A 12,911-nucleotide genomic window follows, 5' to 3' on the forward strand; every position below is an offset into this window, starting at 1 on the left:
GTATAGTCAGCGTCAGTGTACACCACATAAACAGTCTCACTGCTGTGGTATTGATTCCTTTAGACTTGATTAATGTCGTAATAAAACAACCTACAGAATCACACTGATGTGGCATTATTCATTCAGAATCATCACTTTCTGAGGTGAACCTGTTAGTTGTTCTGGGGAGGATTATTCATCATCCGGAGAGTCCTTTGTATGACTTGTCTGATCTGGTGTCATTGTGAAATCCAGGTGCCTGAAACAATTTATAACATCTTTAAAAGCTTGTTATTAAAAATATAAGAAACACACATATATTGACAAAGGGTAAAAATTTGGTTTCTCAATGAGTAAGGTAATGACAATTTATCAAGCAACTGTTAACCAAACCATGTTAACCAATGTAAAAAAGCCATAGCAAACAGTAAATTGTACAGAAAATACAAAATTGTAATTGATCTTCTGAAAACAATTCCTGTAGTGCCATAAGGCAGGCTCACCTGAATTTTTCTCAAATGTTTGCATTACATCAAAACATAAGGAAAGGTAAACAAGGCAATGCAAATTGCATAAAATAGGTTCTTATACATAAAAACAGAACTAAAGTATTTGACGTAATAAGCGTCTCGCTCTAATAAGCGCCCATGGGAATATTTGCTAATATATTGGCTAGTGAACAATCCCAATTAGGACCCTTTCCAATTAATCAATGTATACAAGACTTATTTATTTGCGTATAATACACACTTGTGTGTGATATGCATTATCATATTTTTATCATTTATCCTATCTTTAATTCAGATTAACAATAACGGCAAAAACTGCCAAATATATTGGTCAAGTGTAATCATAATTTAAGTAGTTCTATTTGGTTTTGGAACTTTTCAAGGGTACTTGTAAATCATTTGATTGTTATAAAGTTACACAGTATTGCATCTATCGTCTGTTTCTAAATACAGTGGAACCTATCTTTGACTTGTGTGACATAATTGAATCATACCCCAAGTTCATTATGCATTGTTATGCATCTGCACAGAGTGGTCAAAGTCCTTGTCACACACATAGTTTGCTACAAGGCAGAATCCAATCCAAGTACAGTTGAGACATCAGGCTGTATCCAGACAAACTGTCTGATAACCTCAAGTATGGTCTTGGTCGCATCAAGGGATGTAGCTAATCCTAAATAAACATTAAACAAGTGACATAATCTCTTCTACAGAACACTTGATCAAAGCCTGCCCCACCTTTGATGTTTATCATCTCGTTACGCTCACAACAGCTCATTAGCAAGATGAGCTCAATGTCAACTCATGGTGGATTAGGGATTAACAGGGCAATTAGTGTCAGGTGGGTATTATCACTTGCAATTGTCTGTTAATTACTTAATTGAGTAGTGACGGCTTAATTAGTTTCCAACCACACTGACAGTTATGCTACTTATCAAGACAGTTTACTGGTAACATGTGTCTGTGGACCAAGGAAATGTATCATGCCAGATACTTAAAAAGTTCTACTCATAAGGAATAAAATAATGACAGTTTTGATATGCAATTCTCCCTACAAAGACATTTAACATTTGATATACATAAACTGTCTGTTGAAACTATGATGATGCTAATATACAAGTCGCATTAAACAACCTATTCATATACTGGTACCTAGCCAAACAAACATAATTTTTTTTATGTGTATGCACATGCTTGTACACATATACCTCTACTGGCATATCACACATACAAACAATCATTAGATGGATGTAATCGTTCAAAAATATTTTACATACAAAAACAAGTGAACAGATTCTGTAATAGCATGGTTAATATTGGGAGATGTTTTAGCATTTCCATTTTCACAGAATCGAATGCATATCCTTTCATGACTCAGATCAGCTTGTAGTGATTTAAATTCACATAAAACTGATTCATGTCAAATGACCTATCCCGCATGTGTGGGACCTGTTATAAAAATACCATTCATTACTTATTTGTGTGTCCAAATTATGCTATTATTAGAAATAATAGGTATTATTATACAGCATGGATATGATATAAGAAAGCTTTATATGGAATTGTTGAAAATTATGTACAGGAAAACATTGAAATAAATCAATCAATACATGCATTTATCTCAGAATCTGGTAGATTTAATCAATATGGACTTCTCCTTCATTATCTACTTATAATCAGATGATTACATTATTGCTCAACTGATAGTTTGCAATAGTATAGAATTAGTATTTTATTAATACTTATTTTGTATTTCAGCATAATTTAGATAAGCCATCGGCTTGTTTGCAAATCCAGTTCACTATAAAAAAAATATATGTTTAAAACACATGTAGTAGAACATATTGCAATAGTTAAGACCCGAAAAGAAGTTATGTGTAGGATCTTCAAAATGGTATCCACAAGAGCAGGTTGTAGAATCATGTTGGTGTTTGTTGTTTAACTCTGCACTCAGCCATATTCCAGCTATATGACGGCGGTCTGTAAATAATCAAGTCTGGACCAGTCTATCCAGTGATTGACATCATGAGCATCGATCCACACAATTGGGATACAATGACATGGATCAACCAAGTCAGGGAGCCTGATCACCCGATCCATTAAGTTATCTCTCACAACTAGGATAGGTTGATCATGTTGATGGGGACTAACTTCAACCTGGAATCCCCACGTGAGTAAGTATGCGGCTGTTAGCTTTGTTTGATGTTTAACGCCACACTCAGCAATATCGCAGCTATGTGGCAGGAATCAAACCTGGGTCTTCAGCACGAAAAGTGAACGCTTCAACCGCTAGGCTACCCCACCACCAAAAATTCCCCCATGATAAAGTTGTCATCATGGTTATTGTTCAACTAGTTCAAGTGAAAATGTTCATACCCTTAAAATGTCTTTTCTTCCACTTCACGATGATCTCTGATGCAAAACTTCCATGTTATTAAAGCTGTTCTTGATTCTTCACATCTGGAAAAATATGTTGAGGCTATTAATCATTCTCACAGAGTACAGGGAGTATATGAAATAAGACAGTGAGTCACATTAGCATACAAATTATCCAGTTAAAGTAAACATATTTCTACATTATATACATAAGCAAATACTAACATATGATAGACAGGCTACTTGTCATATAAAAATATAATTATACATTTACTTACATGTTGGCTATAAAAGTTAATGTGTCACATGTGACAGGCTTACATGTAGTAAATTACTTTAATACGTGATCATTGTAATATTCACATATTCCTTACCTTAATGTGTCACTTCAGCTGCCAGCATGACCTCAGCTGCAATCTCAATATTTGGCCAGTTTTGACGAAATGACCGATCGTGTTCAGTGTATAAGCTGGGCCTCGTCTCTAATATAACTTGGCGCAAGTTGACGACGCGCATAGAGAGCCGGGAACCAGCTTATGTCGTGTTAACCTGGTTCCCGGCTCCCTATGCGCGTCGTCAACTTGCGCCAAACAATAATGTGATATTAGAGACGGGGCCCAGCTTAGTGTTAACCCGGAACAAGCCATTTTACCCATATTCCCCTACGGTCCAGGGCGCCATTTTAGAACATGGATGTAAACAAACCTCGTGTATCGATATACACTGTGATTCTTGATTACGATAAGCTTACCTCGTGTATCGATACATTGTTCTCATTCACCTCCACCACGGAAATGCCGGCCGAAGTTCCTCTCAGCCATCCACAACGCGGAAGTCAACAGTATTTGGAAAGGCGATTGGCATTGCCAGGTACGTAGCAGGGCTTCGAGGCCTTATGATTTCTGTGCAGAGATCTTATGGAACGGATTGATGTAGATATTTTCCTGCTCTACATACTTTACCGTAGACGCCAAGGGTCCTTTTTTTAGTATTATGGTCAACTGTTTGTTAGCATAAGAGGCGTAATGGATTTGTGATCAAAACAAGATGATCCAAATTAGATCCGCTTTTTTATAGATAATGAAGAAAAGTACCAAAATCTAGGAACGATTATTAACTCTTAACTTTCGTGAGATGCTAATACAGATTATGATTTACAATAATGGCCACCAAAGACTTTATATTTTTTACGCTTAGGATATTGTTATAATTACACTGTTATGTCCTTGTTTTGTATAAGCTTCATAACTTAATCATTCAATATTTCATGGAATGACTCTGACCTTGGCGAGGATCTTTTTTGCAACAAGTGATTCCTCATGTAAAGTGTATGTTGAATGACCCTGGCTTTGTTGTCAAATAATTGTTTGACAGTTGTTAAATATGGGGTTATGTTTTATCTCTGAATGTTTGAGATGAAATATTTTAATAAGGACGGTTCTAAGTTGGAAACTCAACTGGGGCCTTTTCAATTGAATTCAATGTACAGCATGTACAGTTTGGACATTTCTCTAATGTGAATGCTACTTATGTTTGCAGAATGTCTGGATGAATGAATGAGTCAGTCATCTGCACAACATCAATGGAAAAAGGGAAGCAATGAGGAACAAGAGAAGAGTAGCAGTGAGTGGTAAATATTTGAAATTATTCTGTTTGGTTCATCATGTTCATGTAGCTATTCTGCAAATATTTCTTCAGTTTGCTTGTTCTTTATCACCTGTTGGCATGGATGGCCTAATTATCAAAGGCACTACAACTTGCTGTGCATAGTTGCATCTCTTGGGCTTGACAGAAACCGATGGTCGTGGGTTTGAATCGAGGGTAGCATCATACACTTGCTTGTGGGTTTCATCAAAGTGGTAAACATGTAAGACCTGCATCACTTCGGGCTTTCTTCCCACATCAAGCTTACATGCCGTGATATAACTGGAATACTGTTCAAAGAGGCGTTAAACCCAATTCACTCATTTAACACCACATCCAGCAATAGTTCGGCTAAATGACAAGGATTATAAATAATCAAATCTCAAATCTCAACTAGACAAACCAGAGATTGATGTTATGAGCTCGATCCAGACGCACCGATGATGACTGTTATGGACAACATCCCATGTTATTGGGTACGATTACGAGCTTTCAATGAGCCCACTTGCTACCTCATCTATTACTTTGGCTTGTATGGCAAGCATAGGTTGCTAGGAACATTTTTAAGAGATGTCAGTTAATGATTGTTTCAACTCATCAGCATGGAACAATATATATCTCAAATGTTTGGTATATAACAAAACTCAAAGATGATAAATTAAGTGAATTTGCTGCCTTTTATCTGTAAGTACATGTTGCAACAATTCTTTTCTTTTGCTACAATCTTTATACATAATTTTGCAGAAACTGAAGTCCAGCTTGAGATACCCGGATGACAGGTTGACAGTCTGGAAGGACCCTTCCAGATATCCGAAGTGATTGGCAGACAGCGATGAGGAGAGTCCTGTTATTTCAATGGGAGCCTACCGAGAAGTTATATGCCAGTTGACACTGGGACACACTCACAAAGGGTGGTCAGGCAAATGTGAGAAGACCAACCAATGCCAAGTCGGAGTGGGATCCTTCAAGGACCTTTAAGAAATTATTGTCTTTGGCCATGTGGTAATCACTTGAAAGGAATGATGTTTGCGACTACTTGTCTATAAATGTGGACCCAAACACCAAATAGAATGTTCACAATTCTACTAACACAATGCAACAGGGATAGAGCCCATCTGGCCTCCCCTCATCCTGGTTCCTGTTTTTCCATGGCAATATAGAAGGAAAAGGATGTTTGAGGGCAAGTAACTCTGAACTGGTGAGCATGGTCTGCTGATGCTTTCAAGCGAACAGTTATCCCGCTCTGTTATGTGTATTGAAGAATAGGAGGAAAGTGCATACTGCATCAGGAACCATTACATGAACACTGTTCAATGTGTGATATATGCATATAAATAAAAGAAATTGATAATTTGTTTGTTGTTTGTTTCTTTAGCCCGCTGTGTAAATGGGGATTTTCCAATATTTTGCCTCAGTTTGATAGCCACAGTTATCGTATAAAACCATGCATTGCTTGGACATCTTTGGAATAACACATTGATCTGCTATGTCAAAGGTCAATGTCACAGCCAGACAAAAAAATTGTTAATGGCCAAACTCTTCCTTAGGGCAGGGATAGAAGTTGGCAACAGGTCATACACTTACTTTTTATCCCCCGGCATATAATACGGGGGATATAGTGATCAGCCTGTCTGTCCGTCCGTCCGTCCGTAATCATTTCCTTTTCCGGGGCAGGATTCCCAAACCATTCAGTGTATTTGATCGAAACTTGGCAACTCTTATCAGGCACATACTGAAGTGGTGCCTTTTGATATTTTGGGATTTTTCTAATTTTTATTTTTTTAAATTTTTATGGAATGAAGTTGGACATAGACTCAATTGGGGATGGGGTTCGTTTCCGGGGCAGAATTCGAAAACCATTCAGTGTATTTGATCGAAACTTGGCAACTCTTATCAGGCACATACTGAAGTGGTGCCTTTTGATATTTTGGGATTTTTCTAATTTTTATTTTTTAAAATTTTTATGGAATGACGTTGGACATAGACTCAATTGGGGATTGGGTTCGTTTCCGAGGCAGAATTCGAAAACCATTCAGTGTATTTGATCGAAACTTGGCAAAGCTATCATGCACATACTGAAGTGGTGCCTTTCAAATTTTGGGATTTTTCTAATTTTTATTTTTTATCTTTTTTTAATGGAATCAAGTTGGACATAGACTCAATTGGGGATGAGGTTCATTTCTGGGGCAGAATTCGAAAAACATTCAATGTATTTGATCGAAACTTGGCATTCATATGGATACGAACATGGTGGATCTTTTGTGGGTAAACAATGTATGCTTCTTAAAGAACATTCAACTGTTGACTCATTACATACAGAAATGCACTAGTGGTTACTTTACAGACAGCTGCCGGGGGGATATGTCATCTTTCTGATGACTCTTGTTCTCTAATGTGCCTTTTCCCGCAGAAGTCTAAATAACTCTTATACACATAGTTGTATATCATTGTCATATGTTTTTCAATATTACACTGAATGAAGCACTTTACAATTGTTTTTGAAATAGTCGCAACTGATATTGAAGGTCAAATTAGCTTTCAATGTCTTTCAGTAAAAATGTTCACAGTAACTGAGGAACAGCTCTCTGTAGTGTGATGAAATCTGGTACATGTCACCCTCAGAGTGAGGCATATTGTGTTTCAAACTTAAATGAAGCTGGTATGTTCATAACAAGTACTTGTACCTTTACAAATAATCATATTATCATCTCACTAGGACCAAAGGCCCAAGTGAGCACACAGTCGATGAGTTTATACTTTCACTCAGAATAATCTGGAAGTCTGAACATGAAATTTAAGGATATCATCATACATGTATTAGAACTGTTGTTTGTTCATTAAACAGCTTAACATCTAAAAAGAATTATAGATGAAATTGAAAAGAATTGTCTTCTCCAAAAGTACATGCCCATAGATCTCAACTTTAAGGGGATATTTACAACTAAAATGACACAGAATATTACTACAGCTATCTGATATGCCCAGGCTAACATTATTTACCAGAAATAAGACATCTCGAAAAATTGCATCCGGATACCTGCCGGATACCTTCAGCAATGTTCAATTTTCATGGTTAGTTTCCAATATATATTTAGGTGTTTCACACTTAATTGAACAAAATGCACCCCCAAATTGTGACATGTTTTTGGAAACTCAGGATGAGGTATCCGGTGCCGGATTCTTGGTATCCGGTGCGGATCCTTGGACACCCAGATTGAGGTATCCGGTGAGGTATCCGGTGCCGGATACCCGGATTCCAGGTGGCATACTTTCAGGTGAGGTGTCCATGCCGGATACCACGGATCTGGTATCCGGCAAGGTATCTGCCACCGGATACCCGGACGCGTTTTGGGTAAGTGTCCGGTGGTATCCGGCAGGTATCCGGATACCGGAAACTGCATTTTTTTTGCTGTGACAGGTGTATAGGCAGTCAGTTTCTTGTAGAATATGGGACGAAACCGGTAAAGTACCTAGGCAAGCCCCGTATGACGCTAGAAACCATCTTCAGACATCGAACATCTGCCGTTTGTACGGATGAAAGACGGACGAACTCCCCCGTCGAATCGTCTGTTAGAATGGTGTAGGTTGACCACGGCGAGGATGGAGAAGACGTGCCAACTAATGTGGAATATCAGGCTGAATTCGAGGGCGTCGATGATAAATGTCGGTTGCGATGATGTCGAGCCTCAGGCTGATGTCGTCTGTCTGCCAATTCAAATCTTTATAGGGGAGCGCTTTGTCTCTAGCGTCATCACCTGTTATGGAATATCAGGTTGAAATCGAGGGCGTCGATGGTAAGATCCCGGTAGAGAAAAAACGTCAATATCTCACGCTCGCCATACGAGGTGACTATGCCTGGAAAGGACGTTATACTTGAATAGAGAATGTTAGTTTTGATTTGTTTTTTGTTTTTTTTCATAAAATATAAATACATGACTTTGCTACTAAAGTTTACCATTACCACGAAGAGAGTGTGGTATTAATAACGATGTCTATTGTGTACCACCTTGTCAGAAATTGGGTCTCAACCTACTCAGCTAAGTGTTCGATAAAGGCGACTGTTGGTCAGTTCAAGGCGTTGTTTATGGTTTCCGTGCATGTTGTTTTTTCCTCCACTTTGAAACCCAAACGATTGTGTTATCCGCTGTGGCGGTACCTTCGTTTTCATGCTTAACGAGATATTCGTCAATTGGGCGATGGTTACATCGCTGTCCGTTGAGGAGGATCGCTTTCCGTCTCGTTTGACTGATGTGATTCCCGCCACTGTGCGGACCACGCCCCTGTGCACGTGCCCGCTCCCAGGCTTCTACAGTCGTCTCGCTTTTAAATAGCCAGTGTACTGTTCTGTCGTCTGTACTTTACTGAGAAGATGTTATCCCAGATATAACTTTGTTATATATAAAACAGAAGAACGACGGATCGTCATTCTTCCACCGAATCAATAGACCTCTCTCTCATCGTGCATCGGACTTCCATTGTCTAGATCAGACAATCCAGTGATTGTTATCACGAGCATCCGTCTACGTCTTGGGATACGATGACCTGCACCAACCATATCAGCGAACTTGACCAACCGGTCTCGTTGATCTCTTACGGGCATAGTCACCTCGTATGGCGAAGGGTGAATTATACATCTCCCCGAGATTGCTGTTTGTAAACAAGACTACCATGCTGACCCTGGTACAGGCTGATCACATGCGAGCCGTGTGAAGCATTTACAGTAGTATTCAATCACTATACGTATGGTCTGTTACATCTTCACAACTCCCTTTATCCTCGAATCGATACTGGAATGCACAGCGCTTTTTCCGGTGCCTAGGCAATGGAATCCATCGTCTCTTCATCAGTCCTATGCATTGCCTATCAACCTGGCAGAATAAGTCATTCCTCACTTATTCAAGACGAGAGTTTGTAAATATCGACATTATTTTCGGTATATGTTCTCCACGTTCATTCAAGGCACGATTTCTGCTACAACCGCTCTTTCACGTTGTCCCTTTTACCCAGCTTCCTACGATCAGCTAACCAGTAAACTACATCTCAGCCTTGTTTTTTCTACTAGATACATGTACTAGATCACACGCACGACCGTCAAGATTTTACTATCACTTTAGAACACAATTTTTGTGTTATGTGTGCCTGAACGTCGATCTGCAGGCGAACTCATCTCCTAATCAACAACTCGGAAGTTCAACGTTCTACATATGGTAATAGCTATTACACTTTGGACGACCTCTCCGCTACCCCATTCCAAACGTCACCAGTCAACAGACGACAGCTTGGACTTCCACAAGTGCAAGGAGAACCACCCTCTTGTCACTGGCAGTACACAACCCTTTGGAATTGCTTCGACTCATGGCTATGTGTACGAATGACTAAACCAATTGCTGTTCGTCACACAGGAATCTGTAATACATTTTACCTGGACGAAGGGATTCAAACCCTGATATCAACAATTACTCAGACTACAATTTTTACTAAATTATCAGAAGTCAGACTTACAACCATTCCTGGATCTCCATTCCTTGGGATCAAGTCTAGTGAGCCAGACAAACAACGTAGTACCAAAACACAATGATGAAACACCTCTTGTGAAGGACAGTGGAATCGATTCTTTGCGCAGGAACTTGGTTACACAAGCCGGAATACAACAACCACCTGTTCATGGATGCCTCACTTCAAGGTAGGGGAGTAACTTGGAAGTAACATCAGACCTATGGGCAGAAACAGACAGCTCTGTCACATCAATTATCTGGAATACGAGGCTGTAATCTGGCCAATATTTCATTGAACCCCACAGTCAAGAAACCAACGTCTGATGATCGGGACACTCATTTCAACCGTGGCATACAATATACACCTTCAAGGCACAACGAAATCAGAGACCCTCCTGCAGTTGACCTTTTCACCTTTGGTAGACAAGCTCAACTTATCGATAAAGGCAAAACATATACCGGGAGTGGCAAATGGATTAGAAGACACCTTTTCCAGACCAGACAGACTATCACCAACAGAATGGAAGCTAGGGCTGAAGCATTCCAACTGGCAATAAAAGAAAAGCTGGTATACTAGTAACCCTATTTGCTTCAGATAACTTTGTGGCACCAGCACCGGACCCACTAGCCTGATTAGTCGATGCTCTGCCAATATCATGGGAGGACCTAAACGCGTATGCGTTTCCCCCACCAGCCTTGATACCACGGATACTACAAAGAGCCTACACACAGCTACCTAAAACTGCTGTTGGTAGCGCCTGCTGACTGACAAGAACTTGTGTTCCAGAGCTTGTCGAACTGGTAGGGATTCCACTACTAAGACTTCCAGACTTGTCACATCTGCTGCTACATCCTCCCTCCAATCAGGTCCATCCAAGACGAGAATTATACGAACTTCACGTAAGAAGTATATCAAGAGCAGTCTCGTAAGAGAATCTCTATGACAATAAATGGAAACGTTTTCACCAGTTTGCAAGATCCAGGTTTGTCTGCAGCCAAGCTACGAAACCACAAGTAGCAGATTACCTATGTCACTTAAGAAGTACAAGGCATCTTATGGTTCGACACTGGACACTTACTGGGCAGCGATCAGTTCTGTACCAACTACTCACTACCGATAGATCTACACAGGTCTTTTAGACTACGAGTAATCTATACGTTGCCTGGACTTCAGGCTTCAAGGTTTCCGCTCTTGCTGACCTTCGGACATTGATTTGACTCCTACTCCTTTCGGAATCTCAGTCGCCGACGTCCAAGGTCACAGCTGCCACACAGCGCAGATGAGGAAGCCCAGCAACTAGAAGTCCAAAGTCTGGGTTTCTGTATATACTGCAATATTTTCTTTTATTGCTTATGTTAATCAGGTTTTCCAGACACGCTCCCAGAGGGAGGGTGTATATATGCTTGTCTGTTGGGAATTCGGTCAACGTCAATAGCCACCATCAGGTGCGAACATTTGTGAAATGGTGTCCCAATCATCTACCTGCGCACCTCTGTCTTTGCGCATGTCTCAGTAGTTGATTGAAGACCTGTGTGATAAACGGGTATCGACGATCGTTTCCTCTTCTCGTTCTCACCTTATTTAATCTCTACGTGAGTTTGATAGGTTGACGAAGCAAAAAAAGAGATGCCAAGCTGGTCCGCCTTACGTCCTTGGGAACGTATGTGTGAGGTCTGTCTTGTAGAAACTACGCTGGGGACGGGGTGTTTGAAACAAAACACATCTTCCTATCCGGGGTGAGGTTTTAGTCATGACCGAGTAGGTGTCACCTGCCTCATGGTTACGCGGTCGTTCTTGGAACGGCGTCCTGTGTGAAACCATGGAACACATGATTCCCTGATGTCATGATGTATATCTCTTGGTAGCACAAAGAGGTTTTTTGAAACAACCCTTACACAAGTTTATCACTAATCCTTGTAAAATCCTTTGAATTTTCTTGATTAGTTCAAGCTTCCTCGTGTACGTCTGACGGTTGAGGTCCTTACAGGCTAGGGTATCTGCACCGCACCATCAAACCATGGGTTAAATGCATAGTGTGAGATAGGATAAGTTGAGAAATTTGTAATTTTTCTAATAAATTGTATATTTATATACTTATCCTATCTCACACGCTAAATGCCCTCCCAACCACCCCATGTACAGCCTGTATGCTCTAGATTGAGAATGAGGGTGCTGGATATGTCAGGTGATCAGGTCGCTCGGGTCGTGTCGCACGGGATTTTAGTGGTGCGTGAACCATGATCACAGTGGTGATTTGGTGATGGATGGGATGTGTTTGGGTGAGTGAAAACTCAAGCATTATTACCGACGTTACCCTGAAATATACCTAATTCCAAGGCAAAACTGTTTTTCATTTTGTTAATCAATATGAATATCAATAATATAATACTCCCGTATGATATAAAAAAAATGGTTATTGTACAAAGGGCCTCCAGCCCATATACAAGAGAGAGTTATACATATAACTATAATCATAAATGTCACTCAGGGATACACACATGGTTTATCTCGTTAATTTCATTTGGCTGGTGTTTGTTTATTATATAGATAAAGTTTTCATATTCTGTTAGAATAACTACAAAAGCGTTTTTCGGTGAAATATCATTTGATATATACTCAACAACAAAAGTTCCTGTGACACGAGTATTTTAGTGTATTTTTCAAACAAGTAAAGTTTGGTTTTCAATATTGTAGTACAAGTATGGAATCAAGTCACAGAAACGCAACTGCTACAGAAAAGCATGCATTCCATGCAAAACTTGACTTTTATGCAAGCCCCATGTATTTCAATACCCAAGAATGGGTATAAAAATATGTGCGTTAACGGGATTCCATATGCATTGTTAAGCATCGTGCTAACAACAACTACTCAGAAAAACAACAAAATTACGCAATTATTCAACATTA

The sequence above is a fragment of the Haliotis rufescens genome, unplaced genomic scaffold (genome assembly GCF_023055435.1).
Source record: "Haliotis rufescens isolate VD_foot unplaced genomic scaffold, xgHalRufe1.0.p SCAF_18, whole genome shotgun sequence".
In the NCBI taxonomy this organism is placed as follows: Eukaryota; Metazoa; Mollusca; class Gastropoda; order Lepetellida; family Haliotidae; genus Haliotis; species Haliotis rufescens.